The following is a 25139-nucleotide window of genomic DNA, read 5'->3' as shown; positions in this document are numbered from 1 at the left end:
TTTCGAGTTACTAATCTTAGCAACTGAACCGGTATGAAATACCTAGGGGTTACTATGAACACTAGTAAAGTACACATCAATAATCTGTATATCAAATATACCTTTGTTCGCTTTGCCATCCTTCTTATCCGCCAAATTTTTGGGGTAGTTCCACTTCCAGTGACCATTCCCTTTGTAGTAGAAGCACTTAGTTTCAGGCTTAGGTCTAGCTTTGGGCTTCTTCACGGGAGTGACAACTTGCTTGCCATTCTTCTTGAAGTTCCCTTTCTTTCCCTTGCCCTTTTAGTTGAAACTAGTGGTCTTGTTAACCATCAACATTTGATGCTTTTCTTGATTTCTACCTTTGTTGATTTCAGCATCACGAAGAGCTCGGGAATCGTTTTGATCATCCCTTGCATATTATAGTTCATCGCGAAGTTCCAGTAACTTGGTGATAGTGACTAGAGAACTCTGTCAATCACTATCTTATCTGGAAGATTAACTCCCACTTGATTCAAGCGATTGTAGTACTCAGACATTCTAAGCACATGCTCACTGGTTGAGCAATTCTCCTCCATCTTGTAGGCAAACTACTTGTCAAAGGTCTCATACCTCTCGACTCGGGCATGAGTCTGAAATACCAATTTCATCTCTTGGAACATCTTATATGCTCCATGGCGTTCAAAACATTTTTGAAGTCCCGGTTCTAAGCCGTAAAGCATGGGGCACTAAACTATCAAGTAGTCATCATACCGAGCTTGCCAAACGTTCATAACGTCTGCATCTGCTCCTGCAATATGTCCGTCACCTAGCAATGCATCAAGGACATAATTCTTCTGTGCATCAATGAGGATAATCCTCAGATCACGGAGCTAGTCTGCATCATTGCTACTAACATCTTTCAACATAGTTTTCTCTAGGAACATATCAAAAATAAAATAGGGGAGCTATACGCGAGCTATTGATCTACAACATAGATATGTAAAAACTATCAGGGCTAAGTTCATGATAAATTAAAATTCAATTCATCATATTACTTAAGAACTCCCACTTAGATAGACATGCATCTAGTCATCTAAATGATCACGTGATCCATATCAACTAAACCATGTCCGGTCATCACGTGAGATGGAGTAGCTTTCAATGGTGAACATCACTATGTTGATCATATCTACTATATGATTCACGTTCGACCTTCCGGTCTTAGTGTTCTGAGGCCATATCTGCATATGCTAGGCTCGTCAAGTTTAACCCGAGTATTCTGCTTGTGCAAAACTGGCTTGCACCCGTTGTATGTGAACGTAGAGCTTATCACACCCGATCATCACGTGGTGTCTCAGCACGACGAACTGTGCATACTCAGGGAGAACACTTATACCTTGAAATTTAGTGAGAGATCATCTTATAATGCTACTATCGTACTAAGCAAAATAAGATGCATAAAAGATAAGCATCACATGCAATCAATATAAGTTATATGATATGGCCATCATCGTCTTGTGCCTTTGATCTCCATCTCCAAAGCATCGTCATGGTCACCATCATCACCGGCTTGACACCTTGATCTCCAATGTAGCATCGTTGTCGTCTCGCCAACTATTGCTTCCATGACTATCGCTACCGCTTAGTGATAAAGTAAATCAATTACATGGCGATTGCATTTCATACAATAAAGAGACAACCATATGGCTCCTGCCAGTTGCCGATAACTTTGTTACAAAACATGATCATCTCATACAACAATTTATATAATCACGTCTCGACCATATCACATCACAACATGCCATACAAAAACAAGTTAGACGTCCTCTACTTTGTTGTTGCAAGTTTTACGTGGCTGCTACGGGCTTAGCAAGAACCGTTCTTACCTACGCATCAAAATACACAACGATTTTTCGTCAAGTGTGTTGTTTTAACCTTCAATAAGGACCGGGCGTAGTCACACTCGATTCAACTAAAGCTAGAGAAACAGACACCCACTAGCCACCTGTGTGCGAAGTGTTGGAAATATGCCCTAGAGGCAATAATAAATTAGTTATTATTATATTTCCTTGTTCATGATAATCGTTTATTATCCATGCTAGAATTGTATTGATAGGAAACTCAGATACATGTGTGGATACATAGACAACACCATGTCCCTAGTAAGCCTCTAGTTGACTATCTCGTTGATCAATAGATGGTTACGGTTTCCTGACCATGGACATTGGATGTCATTGATAACGGGATCACATCATTAGGAGAATGATGTGATGGACAAGACCCAATCCTAAGCCTAGCACAAAGATCGTGTAGTTCGTATGCTAAAGCTTTTCTAATGTCAAGTATCATTTCCTTAGACCATGAGATTGTGCAACTCCCGGATACCGTAGGAATACTTTGGGTGTGCCAAACGTCACAACCTAACTGGGTGGCTATAAAGGTACACTACAGGTATCTCCGAAAGTGTCTGTTGGGTTGGCACGAATCGAGACTGGGATTTGTCACTCCGTGTAAATGGAGAGGTATCTCTGGGCCCACTCGGTAGGACATCATCATAATGTGCACAATGTGATCAAGGAGTTGATCACGGGATGATGTGTTATGGAACGAGTAAAGAGACTTGCCGGTAACGAGATTGAACAAGGTATCGGGATACCGACGATCGAATCTCGGGCAAGTATTGTACCGATAGATAAAGGGAATTGTATACGGGATTGATTAAGTCCTCGACATCGTGGTTCATTTGATGAGATCATCGTGGAACATGTGGGAGCCAACATGGGTATCCAGATCCCGTTGTTGGTTATTAACCGGAGAGTCGTCTCGGTCATGTCTACGTGTCTCCCGAACCCGTAGGGTCTACACACTTAAGGTTCAGTGACGCTAGGGTTATAGAGATATTAGTATGCAGTAACCCGAAAGTTGTTCGGAGTCCCGGATGAGATCCCGGACGTCACGAGGAGTTCCGGAATGGTCCGGAGGTAAAGAATTATATATAGGAAGTGCTATTTCGGCCATCGGGACAAGTTTCAGGGTCACCGGTATTGTACCGAGACCACCGAAAGGGTCCCGGGGGTCCACCGGGTGGGGCCACCTGCCCCGGGGGGGCACATGGGCTGTAGGGGGTGAGCCTTGGCCTATATGGGCCAAGGGCACCAGCCCCAAGAGGCCCATGCGCCAAGAGAAGAGGGAAAGGAAGAGTCCTAAAGGGGGAAGGCACCTCCGAGGTGCCTTGGGGAGGAGGGACTCCTCCCTGGCCGCACCCTTCCTTGGAGGAAGGGCCAAGGCTGCGCCTCCCCCCTATCCCTTGGCCCTATATATAGTGGGGGGAAGGGAGGGCAACCCAACCTAAGCCCTGGCACCTCCCTCTCCCTCCCATGACACATCTCCCTCCTCCCGCGGCGCTTGGCGAAGCCCTGTTGGAATCCCGCTACTTCCACCACCATGCCGTCGTGCTGCTGGATCTCCATCAACCTCTCCTTCCCCCTTGCTGGATCAAGAAGGAGGAGACGTCGCTGCTCCGTACGTGTGTTGAACGCGGAGGTGCCGTCCGTTCGGCGCTAGGATCATCGGTGATTTGGATCACGACGAGTACGACTCCATCAACCCCGTTCTCTTGAACGCTTCCGCGCGTGATCTACAAGTGTATGTAGATCCACTCCTCCCTCGTTGCTAGATGACTCCATAGATAGATCTTGGTGACACGTAGGAATTTTTTGAATTTATGCTACGTTCCCCAACAGTGGCATCATGAGCTAGGTCTATGCGTAGTTTCTATGCATGAGTAGAACACAAAGTAGTTGTGGGCGTTGATTTTGTTCAATATGTTTACCGTTACTAGTCCAATCTTGATTCGGTGGCATTGTGGGATGAAGCGGCCCGGACCGACCTTACACGTACTCTTACGTGAGATTGGTTCCACCGACTAACATGCACTAGTTGCATAAGGTGGCTGGCGGGTGTCTGTCTCTCCCACTTTAGTCGGATCGGATTCAATGAAAAGGGTCCTTATGAAGGGTAAATAGCAATTGGCATATCACGTTGTGGTTTTTGCGTAGGTAAGAAAACGTTCTTGCTAGAAACTCATAGCAGCCACGTAAAACATGCAAACAACAATTAGAGGACGTCTAACTTGTTTTTGCAGGGTATGCTATGTGATGTGATATGGCCAAAAGGATGTGATGAATGATATATGTGATGTATGAGATTGATCATGTTCTTGTAATAGGAATCACGACTTGCATGTCGATGAGTATGACAACCGGCAGGAGCCATAGGAGTTGTCTTAATTTATTTATGACCTGCGTGTCAACATAAACATCATGTAATTACTTTACTTTATTGCTAACCGTTAGATGTAGTAGTAGAAGTAATAGTTGGCGAGACAACTTCATGAAGACACGATGATGGAGATCATGATGATGGAGATCATGGTGTCATGCCGGTGACGATAATGATCATGGAGCCCCGAAGATGGAGATCAAAAGGAGCAATATGATATTGGCCATATCATGTCACTATTTGATTGCATATGATGTTTATCATGTTTATGCATCTTTTTACTTAGAACGACGGTAGTAAATAAGATGATCCCTCATAATAATTTCAAGAAAGTGTTCCCCCTAACTGTGCACCGTTGCGACAGTTCATTGTTTCGAAGCACCACGTGATGATCAGGTGTTAGATTCTAATGTTCACATACAACGGGTGTAAGACAGATTTACACACGCGAAACACTTAGGTTGACTTGACGAGCCTAGCATGTACAGACATGGCCTCGGAACACAAGATACCGAAAGGTCGAGCATGAGTCGTATGGTAGAGACGATCAACATGAAGATGTTCACCGATGATGACTAGTCCGTCTCACGTGATGATCGGACACGGCCTAGTTGACTCAGATCATGTAATCACTTAGATGACTAGAGGGATGTCTATCTGAGTGGGAGTTCACAAGATGAACTTAATTATCCTGAACATAGTCAAAAGGTCTTCGCAAATTATGTCGTAGCTCGCGCTTCAGTTCTACTGTTTAGATATGTTCCTAGAGAAAATTTAGTTGAAAGTTGATAGTAGTAATTATGCGGACTAGGTCCGTAAACTGAGGTTTGTCCTCATTGCTTCATAGAAGGCTTATGTCCTTAATGCACCGCTCAGTGTGCTGAACCTCGAACGTTGTCTATGGATGTTGCGAACATCTAACATACACATTTTGATAACTACGTGATAGTTCAGTTAAACGGCTTAGAGTTGAGGCACCGAAGACGTTTTGAAATGTCGCGAAACATATGAGATGTTTCGAGGGCTGAAATTGGGATTTCAGGCTCGTGCCCACGTCAAGAGGTATAAGACCTCCGACGATATTCTTAGCCTGCAAACTAAGGGAGAAAACTCAATTGTTGAGCTTGTGCCCAGATTGTCTGAGTACAACAATCGTTTGAATCGAGTGGGAGTTGATCTTCCAGATGAGAAAGTGATGTTTCTCCGAAGTCATTACCACCAAGCTGCTAGAGCTTCGTGATGAACTATAATATATCAGGGACATATATGATGATCCTTGAGATATTCGCGATGTTTGACACCACAAAAGTAGAAATCAAGGAGCATCAATTGTTGATGGTTGGTGAAACCACTAGTTTCAAGAAGGGCAAGGGCACGAAGGGATACTTCATGAAACGGCAATTCAGCTGCTGCTCTAGTGAAGAAACCCAAGGTTGAACCCAAACCCGAGACTAAGTGCTTCTGTAATAAGGGGAACAGCCACTGGAGCAAAATTACCCTAGATACTTGGTAGATGAGAAGGCTGGCAAGGTCGATAGAAGTATATTGGATATACATTGTGTTGATGTGTACTTTACTAGTACTCCTAGTAGCACCAGGGTATTAGATACCGGTTCGGTTGCTAAGTGTTAGTAACTAGAAACAAAAGGCTACGGAATAAACGGAGACTAGCTAAAAGGTGAGATGACGATATGTGTTGGAAGTATTTCCAAGGTTGACCAAATATCATACGCTCCCTCTACCATCGAGATTGGTATTAAAACCTAAATAATTGTTATTTGGTGTTTGCGTTGAGCATAGACATAATTGGATTATGTCTATCACGATACGGTTATTCATTTAAGGAGAATAATGGTTACTCTGTTTATTTGAATAATACCATCCCGATCATAGTGATACACATTTTCATGCCAAAGTTATAAGATAGTAATGATAGTACCACACAAATGTGGCACTGCAATTTGAGTCATATTGGTATAAAACGCATGAAGAAGCTCCATGTTGATGGATCTTTGGACTCACTCATTTTTGAAAGGATTGAGACATGCGAACCATGTTTGTTGGTAGATATGCATGAAGAAACTCTATACATATGGATCGTTTGGACTCACTTGATTTTGAATCACTTGAGACATGCAAATCATACCACATGGGCAAGATGACTGAAAGCCTCGTTTTCAGTAAAATGGAACTAGAAAGCAACTTGTTAGAAGTAATACATTTTGATGTGTGCAGTCCAATGAGTGCTGAGGCGTGTAGTGGATATCGTTATGTTCTTACTTCACAGATGATTTGAGTAGATATTGAGTATATTTACTTGATGAATCACGAGTCTGGATTATTGAAAGGTTCAAGTAATTTCAGGGTGAAGTTGAAAGATCGTCGTGACAAGAGGATAAAATGTCTATGATATGATCATAGAGATGAATATCTGAATTACGAGTTTGGCACAGAATTAAGACATTGTGGAAATTGTTTCACAACTAATATAGCCTGGAACACCATAGTGTGATGGTGTGTCCGAACATCATAACTGCACCCTATTGGATATGATGCATACCATGATGTCTCTTATCGAATTACCACGATAGTTTATGGGTTAGGCATTAGAGACAACCACGTTCACTTTAAATAGGGCACCACGTAATTCCGATGAGATGACACCGTATGAACTATGGTTTAGAGAAACCTAAGCTGTCATTTCTTAAAAGTTTGGGGCTGCGATGCTTATGCGAAAAAGTTTCAGGCTGATAAGCTCGAACCCAAAGCGGATAAATGCATCTTCATAGGACACCCAAAATAGTTGGGTATACCTCCTGTCTCAGATCCGAAAGCAATAAGGGATTGTTTCTAGAATCGGGTCCTTTCTCGAGGAAAAGTTTCTCTCGAAAGAATTGAGTGGGAGGATGGTGGAGACTTGATGAGATTATTGAACCGTCTCTTCAACTAGAGTGTGGCAGGGCACAGGAAGTTGTTCCTGTGGCACCTACACCAATTGAAGTGGAAGCTTATGATAGTGATCATGAAACTTCAGATCAAGTCACTACCAAACCTCGTGGGATGACAAGGATGCGTACTACTTCAGAGTGGTACGTGATCCTGTCTTGGAAGTCATGTTGCTAGACAACAATGAACCTACGAGCCATGGAGAAGCGATGGTGGGCCTGGATTCCGATAAATGGCTCGAGGCCATAAAATCCGAGAGAGGATCCATGTATGAAAAACAAAGTCTAGACTTTGGCAGAACGGCTCGATGGTCGTAAGGCTGTTGAGTACAGATGGATTTTAAAAGGAAGACGGACAATGATGGTAAATGTCACCATTAAAGAAAGCTCGATTTGTCGTTAAGATGTTTTCCGACAAGTTCAAGGAGTTGACTACGATGAGACTTTCTCACTCGTAGCGATGCTAAGAGTCTGTTGGAATTATATTAGCAATTACTGCATTATTTATGAAATCTTGCAGATAGGATGTCAAAACATTGTTTCCTCGACGATTTTCTTGAGGAAAGGTTGTATGTGATACAACCGGAAGGTTTTGTCAATCCTGAAAGATGCTAATAAGTATGCAAAGCTCCAGCAATCCTTCTAAGGACTGGAGTAAGCATCTCGGAGTTGGAATGTATGCTTTGATGAGATGATCAAAGATTTTGGGTGTATACAAAGTTTATGAGAAATTTGTATTTCGAAAGAAGTGAGTGGGAGCACTATAGAATTTCTGATAAGTATATGTTGTTGACATATTGTGGATCAGAAATGTCGTAGGATTTCTGGAAAGCATATAGGGTTATTTGGAAAGTGTTTTTCAATGGAAAGCCTGGATTAAGCTACTTGAACGTTGAGCATCAAGATCTATAAGGATAGATCAAAACGCTTAATGGTACTTTCAAATGAGCACATACCTTGACATGATCTTGAAGGTGTTCAAGATGGATCAGTCAAAGAAGGAGTTCTTGCCTGAGTTGTAAGGTATGAAGTTAAGACTTAAAGCTCGACCACGGCAGAAGAAAGAGGAAGGACGAAGGTCGTCCCTATGCTTTTGTCATAGGCTCTATACGGTATGCCATGCTAAGTACCGCACCTGATGTGTGCCTTGCCACATGTCTGGCAAGAGGGTACAAAGGTGATCCAGGAGTGGATCACTATATAGCGGTCAAAAATTGTCCTTGGAGTAATAAGGACATGTTTCTCGATTATGGAGGTGATAAAGAGTTCGACGTAAAGAGTTACGTCGATGCAAGCTTAACACCTATCCGGATAGCTCTGAGTAGAGATACTAGATACGTATAATGGAGCAACAATTTAGAATAGCTCCAAGTAGAACAGTTATTTGAAATGGCTCCAAATATAGCGTAGTAGCTGCATCTACAAGATGACATAGAGATTTGCGAAGTACATAGGATCTGAAAGATTTAGACCCGTTGACTAAAAACCTCTCTCACAAGCAAAATATGATCAAACCCAGAACTCATTGAGTCTTAATCACATGATGATGTGAACTAGTTTAGTGACACTAGTAAACTCTTTGGATGTTGGTCACATGGCGATGTGACCTGTGAGTGTTAATCACATGACGATGTGAACTAGATTATTGACTCTAGTGCAAGTGGGAGACTGTTGGAAATATGCCCTAGAGGCAATAATAAATTAGTTATTATTATATTTCCTTGTTCATGATAATCGTTTATTATCCATGCTAGAATTGTATTGATAGGAAACTCAGATACATGTGTGGATACATAGACAACACCATGTCCCTAGTAAGCCTCTAGTTGACTAGCTCGTTGATCAATAGATGGTTACGATTTCCTGACCATGAACATTGGATGTCATTGATAACGGGATCACATCATTAGGAGAATGATGTGATGGACAAGACCCAATCCTAAGCCTAGCACAAAGATCATGTAGTTCGTATGCTAAAGCTTTTCTAATGTCAAGTATCATTTCCTTAGACCATGATATTGTGCAACTCCCGGATACCGTAGGAATACTTTGGGTGTGCCAAACGTCACAACGTAACTGGGTGGCTATAAAGGTACACTACAGGTATCTCCGAAAGTGTCTGTTGGGTTGGCACGAATCGAGACTGGGATTTGTCACTCCGTGTAAACGGAGAGGTATCTCTGGGCCCACTCGGTAGGACATCATCATAATGTGCACAATGTGATCAAGGAGTTGATCACGGGATGATGTGTTACGGAACGAGTAAAGAGACTTGCCGGTAACGAGATTGAACAAGGTATCGGGATACCGACGATCGAATCTCGGGCAAGTATTGTACCGATAGACAAAGGGAATTGTATACGGGATTGATTAAGTCCTCGACATCGTGGTTCATCTGATGAGATCATCGTGGAACATGTGGGAGCCAACATGGGTATCCAGATCCCGCTGTTGGTTATTGACCGGAGAGTCATCTCGGTCATGTCTACGTGTCTCCCAACCCGTAGGGTCTACACACTTAAGGTTCGGTGACGCTAGGGTTATAGAGATATTAGTATGCGGTAACCTGAAAGTTGTTCGGAGTCCCGGATGATATCCCGGACGTCACGAGGAGTTCCGGAATGGTCCGGAGGTAAAGAATTATATATAGGAAGTGCTATTTCGGCCATCGGGACAAGTTTCGGGGTCATCGGTATTGTACCGGGACCACCGGAAGGGTCCCGGGGGTCCACCGGGTGGGGCCACCTGCCCCAGGGGGGCACATGGGCTGTAGGGGGTGCGCCTTGGCCTATATGGGCCAAGGGCACCAGCCCCAAGAGGCCCATGCGCCAAGAGAAGAGGGAAAGGAAGAGTCCTAAAGGGGGAAGGCACCTCCGAGGTGCCTTGGGGAGGAGGGACTCCTCCCTGGCCGCACCCTTCCTTGGAGGAAGGGCCAAGGCTGCGCCTCCCCCCTCTCCCTTGGCCCTATATATAGTGGGGGGAAGGGAGGGCAACCCAACCTAAGCCCTGGCGCCTCCCTCTCCCTCCCATGACACATCTCCCTCCTCCCGCAGCGCTTGGCGAAGCCCTGTTGGAATCCCGCTACTTCCACCACCACGCCGTCGTGCTGCTGGATCTCCATCAACCTCTCCTTCCCCCTTGCTGGATCAAGAAGGAGGAGACGTCGCTGCTCCGTACGTGTGTTGAACGCGGAGGTGCCGTCCGTTCGGCGCTAGGATCATCGGTGATTTGGATCATGACGAGTACGACTCCATCAACCCCGTTCTCTTGAACGCTTCCGCGCGCGATCTACAAGGGTATGTAGATCCACTCCTCCCTTGTTGCTAGGTGACTCCATAGATAGATCTTGGTGACACGTAGGAATTTTTTGAATTTATGCTACGTTCCCCAACACGAAGCACGTCGGTAGAACTAGTCTCATGAACACGGTCACGTAATGTCGGTCTGGGCCGCTTCATCAACAATACCGCTGAATCAAAGTATGACATGCTGGTAAGCAGTATGACTATTATCGCCCACTACTCTGTGTGTTCTACTCGTGCATATAACATCTACGCATAGACCTGGCTCGGATGCCACTGTTGGGGAATGCATTATTTCAAAAAAATCCTACGATCACGCAAGATCTATCTAGGATATGCATAGTAACAAGAGAGGAGACTGTGTCTACGTACCCTCGTAGACTGAAAGCGGAAGCGTTAAGTAACGCGATTGATGTAGTCGAACGTCTTCGCGATCCAACTGATCAAGTACCAAACGCACGGCACCTCCGCGATCTGCACACGTTCAGCTTGGTGACGTCCCTCGTAGTCTTGATCCAGCTGAGGCCGAGGGTGAGTTCCGTCAGCACGACGGCGTGTTGACGGTGATGATGAAGGTACCGATGCAGGGCTTCGCCTAAGCACTACGACAATATGACTGAGGTGAAAAATTGTGGAGGGGGGAACCGCATACGGCTAAATATCAACTTGTGTGTATATGGGGTGCCCCCTCCCCCGTATATAAAGGAGGGGAGGAGGATGCCGGCCGGCCACAAGAGGCACGCCAAGGGGGGAGGAATCCTACTCCTAGTAGGATTAGGTTTCCCCCTTTCCTAGTCCAAGAAGGAGAAGAAGGGAAAGACGAGAGAAGAGAAGGAAGGAGGGGGCACCCCCCTTCCCTTGTCCAATTCGGACTGGGCAGGGGGGCGCCACCTCTATCCGACCATCACTTTTCTCCACTAAGGCCCATTGTGGCCCGTTAATCCCCCGAGGGGTTCCGGTAACCTCCCGGTACTCTGGTAAATACCCGATACACTTCGGAACCATTCCAGTGTCCGAATATAACCTTCTCCAATATATCAATCTTTTTGTCTCGACCATTTCGAGACTCCTCGTCATGTTCGTGATCTCATCCGGGACTCCGAATAACCTTCGGTACATCAAATCACATAACTCATAATACATATCGTCATTGAACGATAAGCGTGCCGACCCTACGGATTCGAGAACTATGTAGACATGACCGAGACACATCTCCGATCAATAACCAATAGCGGAACCTGGATGCTCATATTGGTTCCTACATATTTTACGAAGATCTTTATCGGTCAAACCGCACAACAACATATGTTGTTCCCTTTGTCATCGGTATGTTACTTGCTCGAGATTCGATCGTCGGTATCATCATACCTAGTTCAATCTCATCACTGGCAAGTCTCTTTAATCGTTTTGTAATGCATCATCCCGTGACTAACTCATTAGTCACATTCCTTGCAAGGCTCATAGTGATGTGCATTATCGAGAGGGCCCAGAGATACCTCTCCGATACACGGAGTGACAAATCCTAATCTCAATCTATGCCAACTCAACAAACACCATCGAAGACACTTGTAGAGCATCTTTATAATCACCCAGTGACGTTGTGACGTTTGATAGCACACAAGGTGTTCCTCCGGTATTCGGGAGTTGCATAATCTCATAGTCATAGGAACATGTATAAGTCATGAAGAAAGCAATAGCAATAAACTAAACGATCATAGTGTTAAGCTAACGGATGGGTCTAGTCCATCACATCATTCTCTAATGATGTGATCCCATTCATCAAATGACAACACATGTCCATGGCTAGGAAACTTAACCATCTTTGATTAACGAGCTAGTCAAGTAGAGGCATACTAGGGACACTCTGTTTGTCTATGTATTCACACATATACTAAGTTTCCGTTTAATACAATTCTAGCATGAATAATAAATATTTATCATGATATAAGGAAATATAAATAACAACTTTATTATTGCCTCTAGGGCATATTTCCTTCACTTTGGCCATCTAGAATACGAGGAATGCCTTCATTTTTAGAGCAATTGCTCCGAGCCTTTATGCTTGCAGAAGTTGTTTCAAAGAAGAGTTGCAATGGATAGTGCTACGGGCCAAACGAAAATCATATGGATCCCTTTCAGACTGGGTGCAGCATTTCAAATAAGAAATATACTTACACCTGGTACCATCTGCAATCTTTGTCTTTGTTGTTGTAACTATTTTATAGTTCTAGCTTTTAGGCTTTAGCTGGTTACTTAGATTTCATTTGATTTTCTTCCACTTTGTTGTACATAGACTTGGCTTTATGAGAAATATATACCGTGGGAAGAAATACCTACAGTTTTTTTGGTCAAAATGATAATTTGATTGCTTTGCTTCTAGAACAATGTAATGTAGCATATGTTGTCTTAAGCAAGTGTTCATGCATGTTACAAATATAACAAAGAATACATTTAATTTCCTTACTGCTGTTGGAAATGTCATAACATGATTACATCTTAATCTAAGCAAGAATTTGCACTACTAGAAATTTGTTTATAGGTGGGGTCAGATTAGAGGCGGTGGATTATGGGACCTGCCACTAGTAATTTAGCAAAGAACTAGTGGCGGGTATTAAATTGTGCCTGCCACTACTATATTAGTATAGGAGTAGCCCTGGGGTAAATGCGCTAAGCGATGGGCCATGGTGTGGTGTCCACTGCTGATGTATTAGGTACCTGTGGCAGCCATGGTCCACCAAAAATATATTTCTCCCCGCGGGCTCAGATGTGCCAAAAGTTAGCAGCGGCGGGTGACACTAGCCTCCCGCCACTCATGAGATCGCAAGAATTGAAGTGGCGTTGTACAGTACCTTTTCCCATCCACTCTTCTTCCTCACTTCACTTGTTGGCCTCCCCAGTGTAGGAGTTTGCAATGTACAATTTCCCATCACTGAGCAACCAAGGTATCAATCCATGGAAGTACCGGTACTCTCTAACAGTTGGTTGAATGTTCCACAACACAAATAAAACTTCGCTTGTATCCTCTATAGTTCTAACAAGTGTGTCAATCCTTAATAGTCTTACTAGTTCCACAAGGCTATTAAAAGATAATGTGGGATAAATATTTTTGGTCTTTTTGGAATAAAATAAAAATGAAACATCGTGTAAAAGTTGTTGGAAGGTGATTTTTATGGTAAAATTTTTAGGGTTAATAGGTTCATCAAACATACTCTCCAAAGCATAAAAGTATGGTAAGTAACATTATTATGTGAAAACGTGCATCATGAATTTCTCATGCTCATACAAGATTGGTGAAACATCGTGAAAACATTATTATGAGAAATATATAGGCATGATTACCTTTATGATATGGTTCCGAATTGTAGATAGCCCTTTACCTTTTCACCAAGGAGTGACCCTAGGTATTAAACTCATGGGAGGATGTGCTCTATGACAAAGATTGAAGCAAATTATTCTTCTTGTAAAATGTTACGGTTTTCTGGACCTTTTAAATAACAATTTTTTGGGTGTAAACAATAATATGAAAATAGTCATGGGTATAAGGACTTATACGTACAACCTTACTTGTACAACCTTACTTGTGTGGGATCTCATCTTGATTTACAACATGATTCTGATCAACACCCATTACAACGTGCTCACAACGCGATGAAGTGGAGGATGTGTTTAAAGTATGTCACGGCCAGTTATCGATCTGCATTGAGAGTCAGTTATCCAACTGCTGACCCGTACCATCTTGCGTGGTTATCTAGGTTATTAAGTATTTCCCCAGACAATGTTGTACAGGAAAATGTTGTTCAATGATATTTTAAGTCACAAATTTTGTGTAAATGCACCAAATTTGACCCCTATTATAAGAACGAACTATTTTTGAATTGATTTTTTGATGTTTGATTTACTTTTATTCACAGTTTGAATGCCTAAGGTTGAAAGAAGACATTTCAGAAAAATGCTAACAAAAAAATTATGTATGTAGACTGCGGTTTGACGACTATGTGTTCACGCACAAGCTCTGACAGCCTTGAAAACATTATGGAGCATGCTCCATACGGCTTTTGACGACCGCTAGAGTTGCTCCAACGTACCTATGAAGGTTTCACTTGCTTTAGTAAAAGCTTCCGTCATCTTCCAACAATAGAAACAAACTGAAGAAAAGGAACATACCTGTGAACCATCCAACGTCAGCTGGATTAATCATTCTTATAGTAACACCTAAAAGTAGAGATAAGATCTACCCTGACAATGACAACTGAGAGTGTCTTCCACTCGACGCGGAGTGCAAGAACTGCATGAGCACGAGATCACCAGCATCTGTTTTAGAAAAAAACGTCAACTGACAAGTAAGTACTCCCTCCATTTCTAGATATAAGACTTTTAGAGATTTCAATAAAGACTACATACAGAGCAAAATAAATAAATTTACACTCAAATACGTCTATATACATTTGTATGTAGTCCGTATTGAAATCACTAAAAAAGCTTATATTTAAAAACAGAGGGAGTAAAACTGAACGATCAAAGGAAGTGCATGCATACCTTTAATTTTATCTTATCTTCCTAGAGGAAAAGAAAAGTTCATGTCTGGGACTGGAAACCTTGCATTCACAGCTTGGTGGAAAATACTTTTCTCCTACACTAATTATTACTCCTAATAATTAACCTTTCTCTAGGAAGAGCACGTGCACAGGGATGGATAGGATAGGTTAGGCTTGACCAAAACTCTTCATCCCATACATCCATTCTGTGTAGGATATGGAACATTGACCTGTCCACATCGACTGGCCGGCCAAGAGAATCCAGAGACTAATAAGCAGTGACCGTAAGTGGTGGAGGCTAAATCACCTTTCACCACAGGAAAGTGCTACCTCTAATCACCTTTCACCACAGGAAAATACTACCTATGTAACAAAAATATAAGACGTTTTTGCAGTTTATTTTAAACTGCAAAAACTTCGTATATTTTGGTAAGGAGGGAGTAGGTAAGAGCGTGTCAATGCGAAAAGTCACTATGATGCACGAGATCCAGTGAGCACTAGATTTTAAATAGTGCCAAAGTGATCTTTTAAAGATTTTAAAAATTAGAAAAAAAAAATTACATGTTCATGTGGGTGTATGCTACACATGTGCAAATTTAGACGATGAAATAAGTAACTATGTGAGCTGCACAAAAATGATAAAATCATGATATTGGATGAGGTGCAGTGCACATACAGTTCACGACTTAGAAATCATTGTGTAGCTCACATGTTTACTTATTTCATCACCAACCTTCACAATCACACATGTGTAATATACATCCATATGAACATGTAGAATATTTTTATTGGAACTTTTAAATGTAATATTTGAACTATGCAAAATAAAGAACTCCAATGCACTCATGCTCCAAAAATCCACACTACGTGGCAATGCCCGTTTTTTTCTTTACTGTGCATTAGAGAACAAAGCTGTAATGCAAATATTTATTTTAATTGTAAAGTATCAACTCAAGTCGTCCATCATAGTTGAGATGGCAGCTGCAGCAAAAATATCGGGGCTCCCAAATTTCCACGATGCTAAAGTCTCACGTAGAAAAGGGGATATGCACAAGGTGTGGCTCACCGAGAATAGTAAAGTCTTCACGATTTACTCTACCTCACGATATTTTTCACCGCACTTTTGTCAGTCAACATGCGACTAGACTAACTTACATCCATAGAATCAGGACAATTCAATGTGACTTGTCTGAATTCTTTGGTTGTGAAGTGCTTGTTGCACTAGCCTGGCAAAATAGAATAACTCAGCAGGGTATACCATCGTGTGTTCAATTAAAATGAGTAGAGTGGTCAAATTAATCACTTTCTGAGCAACTGAAGTAAGAAAATCATCTTATGACCACGATATATAATGCAGTTTTCTCTAGACTAGGTGCCCATTAATTGAATAGGTAAGGAAAAGAAAAGATGTCAAAAGGCATAAAATAAACAATCCAGCAAGGACAACGAAGCTTCAGATGTGGAATGAAATCTGTTTCTGCCTCTGTTTTCTTTTCGGATGATGAGGACGCCCTCCCCTCTTCCACTGTGAAAAAGGAAGAAACGTAGAACAAACTTGTGGAAGTCAGCAGATCAAATGAGTATTTCGTTTATTGGAATGAGAACGAGTCTGCTATTGCACTAGTCGATTACGACACATCTACGACAAAAGAGATGAATGAACTGATTGTGGTGAGCCTCCTAAGGGCTCATTCGGTTTGGAGGATTTCATAACGTAGGAATTAGGACTGGTATAGGAATTTTATAGGATGGCACTTGCCACCCTAAGGAATTGGCTCGCCTCGTTCCTACGCGCAAAATGAGCTTTGAGTGGATGTGTAATTTCCTCCAAAAACACAGGAAATGAATAGTATTCCTACGAAATTCCTATACACATTTCCTACAAACCGAACGCATCTATAGGAAATTTCCTTCGGGATCCTTGTTCCTATGTGTTTCCTATGAAAATCCTCCAAACCGAATAGGCCCTAAGTCTTCATCTCTCCCACAGATTCAGGGAGTATATTTTAGTCTCGGTAGACCCATATTTTAGACGGAAGGTTTGAAGTGAGCCCAGCTTTTACTTAATATAAATCCCTCAACCGGCGGCTTGGAGAAACACCAACAGACAAGTTGTAACAGAAAAAGGAAAACAAAACTGGGGATGCCAGCTAGAGATGCAGCACAAAGGTGAATAGCTCAGGACCTATACGAGATAAAAAAAACAAAAGTACAAGCAAAACAACCGTTGCCAAGAGCGCCAATCTTGCTAGACGCTTCAGGCGCATATCAATATTCTGCAAACATGTAATTCTAAGAAATATGTGTAAGCATGTGAGTGTGACACTGGAAAAGAAATGAAAGAGGTGAAGTCAGTAAATGTACTTCAATACTGGCTGCAACATGGTGACCAGCTCCAATAACTAAATCTTATTGCACATGCATGATGTAAACCCTAGGCAAGCAGCATCACGGACATCTATTTAATCTCTTGAAAAGATCTCAGCTGATTCTAACAGATTCCCATCGAACTCTCTAGGAGAAACTTAGAATTCCCGGGCCTTCTTCTATTGAAACTTTGAAATTAAGAAAAACGGTGGTATCCAATGACCTCTTAAATCTCTACACCTTGCTTCATACTAGTGGGAGCCGATCACATTCGATCAAACAGAAGTAAGAGCGAATCAACGCCAGTTTTTCTTACAGGCACACTGGAGAACAAGCTGTGATGCAAATAATGAATGTCAAATATCAACCAGCGTCGTCCCACTTACTTGAACAGCAGCAGCGAGGAACAAGTCCCACATATAAACAAACAAATATGCGCCGCAATGCAAGGTGCTGATTTTTCAGAAGGATTAAGGAAGCTGCCCAGCTTGATAATGAAGCTCTCAAGTATAGATCAATAACCAGTAGCAAAGGTCTGAAAGGGAAAGATACCGTGCCACGCAAGTCCACGCAGGGACCGAGCAAATATAGAAAGGTGCCGCTTACCGAGAATAGTAAGACATTGTTTTAACGTTTTGCCCCTGAAAATATTATTTTCGAGTTGTACTTGTTGTCTGTCTCGCTTGTTTCAGTCAACAAGCAACTAGACTACGTTACTTCAATGAATAGGATCAAGACAATTCAGCGTCACTTGTCTCAAGCAGATCTCTGATTCCGTAAGCGCCTGTTGAGCTAGCCTAGTAAAATCACAATAATACCTCAGCGGGATGTCATGTTTGATTGATTCAAATAAGTATACATGTCTGCTATCATTAAACAAAATTGCTTCACTTAATAGTTGCCGATTATACGGCTCTTCCAGTACAAAGATTTGACTATTTTCTTGTCACTCTCATGGAGGGCCATTGTACCAACGTTACGCAGATGATGATTAAGAAGGAAGAGAATATTGCTTGCTTAGCCGCCGGTGACCTTAAGCAACCACACCATACGTCCATATCCATTTCTCAATACGTCCTGGATGATGTCGTGTTTGTTGCTTGAAGTAAGGAACAAAAACTTGTGAAACAGTATCAATCCGCATATGCAAGCCAGGATCTAAAAGCTGAAGTTTACATTTTAAAATTTATTATCTTACCTATCAATTTCTCTCTAATTTATGAATAACCGTCCACCGTTAACTAATCAACTCCTTATTTTTTTTACCCAATCAACTCCTTATTACCAACACAAATAGTGGTTATTCAGCCCTACAGGCTACAATTACCAAACGGATGGAGTATGTCGTATCGCAGGTTGTGCGCACGAGGAAATCAGGCGTCAATTAACTGTAGAATTCACTGCCTAAAAGTTTCTAACTTGATTTGCTTGACTGAGGATGCCATTGTCTGGGCCTGGGAGGGCGATGAAGAATTTTCAGCTCGGACGGCCTATCGGGCATTCTTTTTTTATCAAGTCGAGAGTGCCGGGGCGATCCAACCCGTGGATAGACTCAGAGATGTGGTCTTCCGCACCCGGTGACTTGTACACTTCGTAATCAGGAGCCAGAGACGATCCATCACGTCCTCTTGGGCCATATGGTCGCAACACATGTATAATTTTTCATACACATTATACATTTTTTGTATACATCTGGAACATTTTTCTATACATGTTTAACACTTTCAAATACATGATTAATGTTTTTTGCATACATGTTTTGATGTATATTTTTTCATAAACATTCTACATTTTTTGTATACATATAAAACATTTTTTATACACGTTTAACATTTTTCAAATACATGATTAACATTTTCTAAATACACGATTTTGAAATTTAGACTAAATACACGTTAAATTTTTCCAAATAATGTTGGAACATTCTTTTGAATGATACAAAACATTTTTTAAACCATAGGAACATTTTAAAGATATTGTATCAAAGACATTTGTAAAACGCATGCTTTTGTTTAAATGTAATGTGCATTTTCTGAATTACACGAACACTTTTTTACATTGCATAACATTTTTCAAAAATGTCACATAATTTTTTTCAAACATGTGAACATTTTTAAAATCTTCACAAACATTTTAGTTGAATGATATCAACATTTCTAATAATATACTAACAATGTTTTTACATTTTGTAAACATTTTCCAAATTTGCGGTTTTTAATTTTGTAATTAAATATAAGTTTTGGAATATGTGTATTTAGATATATTTTTTAATATGAGAAGAAGAAGAAGAAGAAGAAGAAGATAAGATAATTTTTTTTGAGGGGTAGAAAAGATAAATAAAATCGAACTAAACAGCAAGAAGCTAATTCGGCCGGCCCAACTGGAAGCTCGCTGTAGGCGAGTGGCTGCTCCATCTCACATATGGCGATAGATAGTTACGCCCGCTCCAATGGCTACTCTAGGCCCGCCGAAGGAGAATGGTAATGGGCGGACCACTATGCGCCGTACTAACGTATACTTCTTGATTTCTATAAAATAATAGAAAAGATTTTTATTTAATATGTTCATCAATATTGTCCAACATTATATTTTCAAAAATATATATGAAAAATAATGTATATTTGAACCAACGGTTATCTGGTATTACTCACTTGTTACTTTATGTAAGGTGTATTTTTCCAACACGGTGACCAAGTCATGAAATTATAGAGAATTTAGGATGAAGTTACCCTTGGCTAATTTGTTGGTTTGCGGCAAGTAAATCAGTTGGACAGGAAATGAAGAGATACAAGCTATCCCTTTTCTGAAGGCCTAAAAAGGGGTTGTAAGAAATTACAAGAAAAGCACCTTACATTACGAAATCTTATCAGAAAACAAATACACCTTATATTAAGGAATAGAGGGAATAAAAGACTATTCACTCGTATAGAAAACATTATGCATTTTGGAATGATTCTTCATGTGTATCCGAATATATGTTTATGTTTATTTAAGTCTACAAAATTGCTTATTTTCACCCAAAAAAGAAAAATGATAAAAGAAAACAAATAGTAAAAACACAAAAGGCAAAAATGTAACATAAAATAGTAAAGAAAAATATACAAAATCTCTCCCTAATTTTTCTTTACCTACTAATAAACCAGCTAATGCTTCTGGTCGTCCGTCATCGGCATTTTTACAGAAAACCCCTTGACTTTTATGAAAATAAACCCGCAGTCCAGTAAATAAGTGGGGAAAACGTTTCGTGTGTCTGCCCCATGGACGCGCTTGAAAAAGAAAAAGAAAAAGAAAAACCCACCCCCGAATCGAGCGACTGCGTCTCCCACCCCATCTGAATCCGCTGCCTCGCCGCCGCCGGCCCGCATCCTCCGCCACGCCGTGCTGCCGTCCTCCCCGCACCCCGGCCTGCCTCCTCTCCGCCGCGCCCTCCTCCCCGCTCCGTGCTGCCGTCCTTCCCGCACCCCGGCCTGCCTCCTCTCCGCCGCGCCCTCCTCCCCGCGCCGTCCAAGTCCTCGCGCGGTTCGCCGACGCCGAGGCCCAGGCCGCCGCGCTCCGGGCCTGCACCGGCGGGCTCGAGCACGCGCCGCCGACCGCGACGGGCTGCTCAACACGCTCCGCGCCGCCACGGTAAACGGCCGGGAGGAGGAGGAGGACGCGCAGGAGGCAGGGCGGTGTCAGAATCGCGCGCGTTGGATCCGGCCGATGGTTACGGCGACACGGACGCGGATGCTCTGGCCGCGGCCGCCGCGCTCTATGCCCCGCCCCTGCTTGCCGAGCCCTGCCTCTCCGGATCTCCAGCCATGTATGCTGCTGGGGACCTTGCAGGTCCATGCTCGTCGGCGAGGGGGAGCGCAGACAGCAGCCTAGCCCGTCACCGTCAGTAACATGGCAGTAGGCCTCTTCTCCCCTTCTCAGTTTACAGCAGCATGCCACACTCTCAGGCTCCTGTCCCCCGTCGTTAGCACACCGATTCAGAGGCAGAGGCTGACTTGCAGCTCGTGGACACAGAGGAGAAAGCCTAAGATCAATCTCAAAAGTTGTTATCATTGTTCTCAGCCAGCGATGCATAGGGGAATTGTTTGCTCATCTATGTGTTAAAATCTGGACCTCTTCATCAACGACTTCAATAAGGATGAGATCAAGCTGCGTCTGCTGCTCTGTCCACCACAACAATTTTGGAATGCATTAACTTTTATCTGCCCAGGTTGAATCCTTCATTCCTCATTCTCATCCTAATTTCTTGATGTTGGGCAAGACACTCCAGATGAGTTGCTAACATCAAAAGGCTTCAGTTCTAACTAGAAGAAATTTTGCTTAGGAATATTTTATCAGTTTTGTGGTCAATTAATCAACTGGTGTTACAATAAAAGCAAGAAAGTGATGCAAGTTCTTTGGGATATATGCACTGGAAAATATATGAACACTGTTGGCCCAAAATCACAAGGCCCCACTAAATTGTTGGCCATTTGGCCTCATGATTTTAATGATAATTGTTCTACCATGAATTTTGTCTTCCGCTAGCATTTCAACAGTACTGTGTGCTGTAGCAGTATACATCTGAAAGAGTTTCCTCCTATGCCATGGATCCGGTGTAGCGCTCCAGTGAGAAATAATCAATGGTGTACTTATCCCCTTTACATGTTCTTTATTTACATTTTTTACATTGAATTCTAAGCTAAGTGCTTAGTCTTTTGTTACTTGCAGCCTTGCAGGCAGGAACATGAGCATTCATATCTGGGAGTTCCGAAGAAGGCCTTGACCCCATTATATATATTGCTGCTCTCTGCCAGAAACCAAACAAATAACACTTCTATGATGCTGCTCACTGATTGATACTAAATACGAGTATATGGCTTGTTCTCGAGGATAGTTATCACTTTTTGATTCATATGGAATTTGAGGATATGGATGACACTGGTTTGTTTCTTTCACTACTAAAATTCTGTCCACCATTAGCTTACGGGCAATGCTCCAGATCCACGCGAACATGCCCGAGTAAATGCTCTTTATGATTCCATGTTCTTATGTAATAAGACTTGATGTGTTTTATCTTCCAATAATTCAGACACGGGCCTTCCACAACTTGATACAAGCTGCTGACAAGAGTTAGAGGGTTAGGTTTGATATTATTATTTGTTGTATGACTATTTGTTCTCATTATGGCACACCTTATTTATCTTTTATTCAGTTACATAGCTTGCTTGTATTACTTGAAACATAATTATACCGTGTACATTTAGTGGATACTGTTGTTGAGTAAAAACGAAATTCAAACTTCAAATTACATACTGGATTTAGATTGTTTCCTTAGAAACCAAGAGTTCTTTTTTTGATGAAACTGCCAGATTGGCTTTTCATTCATGAAGAAGGGGTGTAGTACAAGGTGTTTCTCAAAAATACAGGGTAGTAGAGCTGCATACGAACTGTATGCAGGAAACATACAGTGGAACATAACTGAAGCATCTCTAATTTGTCTCCCTTGGTTTTTGAATCAGCTGGTTAAAACCCAAGATATCATTTGCGGTTCCCAGTAGTTGTTTACTAGAGGTATCCACGATCCTTTAGAAATTAGAAGTGATAAGAAAAAAAAGTGGAACTGAACTGAAGCTATTTCTATTAGTATTGTCTACGTCTCCTTGACCTTTCACGGGAATCTGATGTAACCATCCTGCAACCTGCAAATACTATAGATGATACGCAGAGAAGATTTCAATATTACTTATTACTGCCTTAGTACCATGCCTTTCTTCTCTACATAAATCATTTATAAAGCTGTAGGAGGAGCTCAGCTTACATATATGAATATCCGACTAATTGCCTTACCACTAATTAGTTGCCACACTGCAACTACTGACAGTGGATACTGACATCTTATTCTCTTGGTAGAGTTCAAAACAACATGAATCAAGCTGATGAAATTCAGTTGTATTTTTTTCTTTTCCGACCATGTAGTTTTTTTAACTGCTCTGAAGGTCCTCTCATATATAATTAAGCTCACACACAAATGTCCTTGTACGTACTATAGAATCATATAGCTGACAATATTGAACTTTTCTGTTGTAATAAGAATATCAAGCATTATTTTGTCATTGGTGTTTCAGTTTGTCGGTTACAGGTATATCATTCCAATATTCATACTATAGAAGTTATTGTCAGGGAGTGCGAGAGGGGTAGCAGAGTGGCCAGTGAGGGGAGCACCATCACGGGAGCTGTGTTAATAGAAGACAACGTCGAGAAGATGTCGACAACCTCCGTGGATGAGCGGTGGTTGTGAGAGTTTGCCAAGGAAGGCCTACTCGATCATGGAGTGGCTATCGCTGCAAAAGGCGACGCTAGCAACAGAGACAGCCATCCATTTGTGCCACCATCAATAACAACGTTGTAACAAGCATGGCTCTGCACTGGTGAGTAGAACTTTCTCCAAATCCAATCGAACTATTGGATTAAGACGTTCTAAAATTTATTGCCTGACTGCCTCATCTGTGTCCATATCTCTGTTGGGAATTTGCAGGTTGCTGAAGCAGTAGAGTGGCTTATGTCATGTAGGCAACTGGTGGCTACAAGGATCCGTACGTAAACATGGTATGTGAAATTTGTGCTACACAGGAATGGAAATGCCAATTTACAAAATATAATATGCATGTTTGGTTGATGATTACTTGGGGTAGCCGAATAGAACTTGGAACCAGTATAACTTAAGTGTGGCTATGAAAATTTTAGATGGAGTTGGAGGTTTGGTACCTATTGGAGTAACAAATTCCAGTTACCCAGTAGAAAGCAAGGTGAATCGGAAATCAATTATTAAATCTTCTTTATAGGCTTTGCTAAAGAGAGAAACTGAGAGCTACTAATATCCTGGTTTCATTAAAGCTTATTAGCGTCTTGAATCCCTGTAAAGCAGCATTGTGCATTGCTATTGGATGACGCTGTGGGTTGTGGGCGTAGAGTGGAGGTTGCATCACATGCTCAACGTTGTGTCAAAGGACTTGCATGGGCCACAGGGATGTTGTGGTGTTCATAGTGGGCAACGTTTGTTTTCATGTAAGTTATGGTCGATGTAAGATAGGTAGTGGATGGGCGTGTCATAAGTTTTTTCTCCCGTTGCAACGCACGGGCATATTTCCTAGTCTTTCCCTACTAATAAAGCAGCTAATGCTTCTGGTCGTCCGTCGCTGTCATTTTTGCAAAAAAGTCCCCCTATTTTCCTGAAATTAACGCGCAATCCTACTTAAATTGTAGATAACGTTTGTTTTTTTGCAAAAAACACCCTGCCTCTACTGAACCGCTTGTCGCCGGCGTCGACACCGCACAAGCAAGGCAGGGGATGCGTCGCGGCGGACGTGAGCGCCGCCAGAGCCTAGGAATGGGGCGAGGTGTCGCGACTGGCGTTGTAGAGCGCGGCGTACAGAGGCGTCGCGGCGGGCGTTGAAGGTCGCGGTGGACCGAGGCGTCGCGGCGGCGGACGCGGTCAACTGGGAGCTCGCCCTCGAGGCTGAGGAGGCCGCCACGTTGCCGACACGGGCGGGCACGGTGGCGACGAACTCCGGCCAGATCCGGGCACGGGAACGACAAGGGCAATGGAGGCCGGCCGGATCTGTAGGCCGTGGGGTGGAAACGGGGCAGGGCGGCGACGCTGCTCACCTGGGGCGGGGAAAGAGAGGTTAGAGAGAGACAAGAGGAAGGGGGAGCGAGGGGAAACGGGGTAGGGCAGCGGCGCTGCTCACCTGGGGCGGCGGCGGCGCTCGGCT

The 25139-nt window shown here is 42.5% G+C and overlaps 1 long non-coding RNA gene across 9 annotated transcripts in view; it reads left to right on the top strand.

Moving 5' to 3' along the window:
- Positions 1–20672: 20672 nt before the first annotated feature.
- Positions 20673–25139, top strand: part of LOC123060351 (uncharacterized) — a 13103-nt gene continuing 8636 nt past the window's right edge. For 6 of the 9 annotated variants that reach the window (XR_006427920.1, XR_006427917.1, XR_006427918.1 and 3 more), the window contains exons 1-3: positions 20673–22504; positions 23548–23795; positions 23903–23973. This is a non-coding gene — a long non-coding RNA (uncharacterized lncRNA). Of the gene's footprint in view, positions 23796–23902; positions 23974–25139 lie in introns of all 9 variants that reach the window. The other 3 variants (XR_006427919.1, XR_006427912.1, XR_006427914.1) reach the window with 3 other exon arrangements.

The sequence above is a fragment of the Triticum aestivum genome, chromosome 3A (genome assembly GCF_018294505.1).
Source record: "Triticum aestivum cultivar Chinese Spring chromosome 3A, IWGSC CS RefSeq v2.1, whole genome shotgun sequence".
Lineage (NCBI taxonomy): Eukaryota > Viridiplantae > Streptophyta > Magnoliopsida > Poales > Poaceae > Triticum > Triticum aestivum.
The sequence above is the reverse complement of the archived record's forward strand: the minus strand, read 5'-3'. Positions and strand labels throughout refer to the sequence as shown.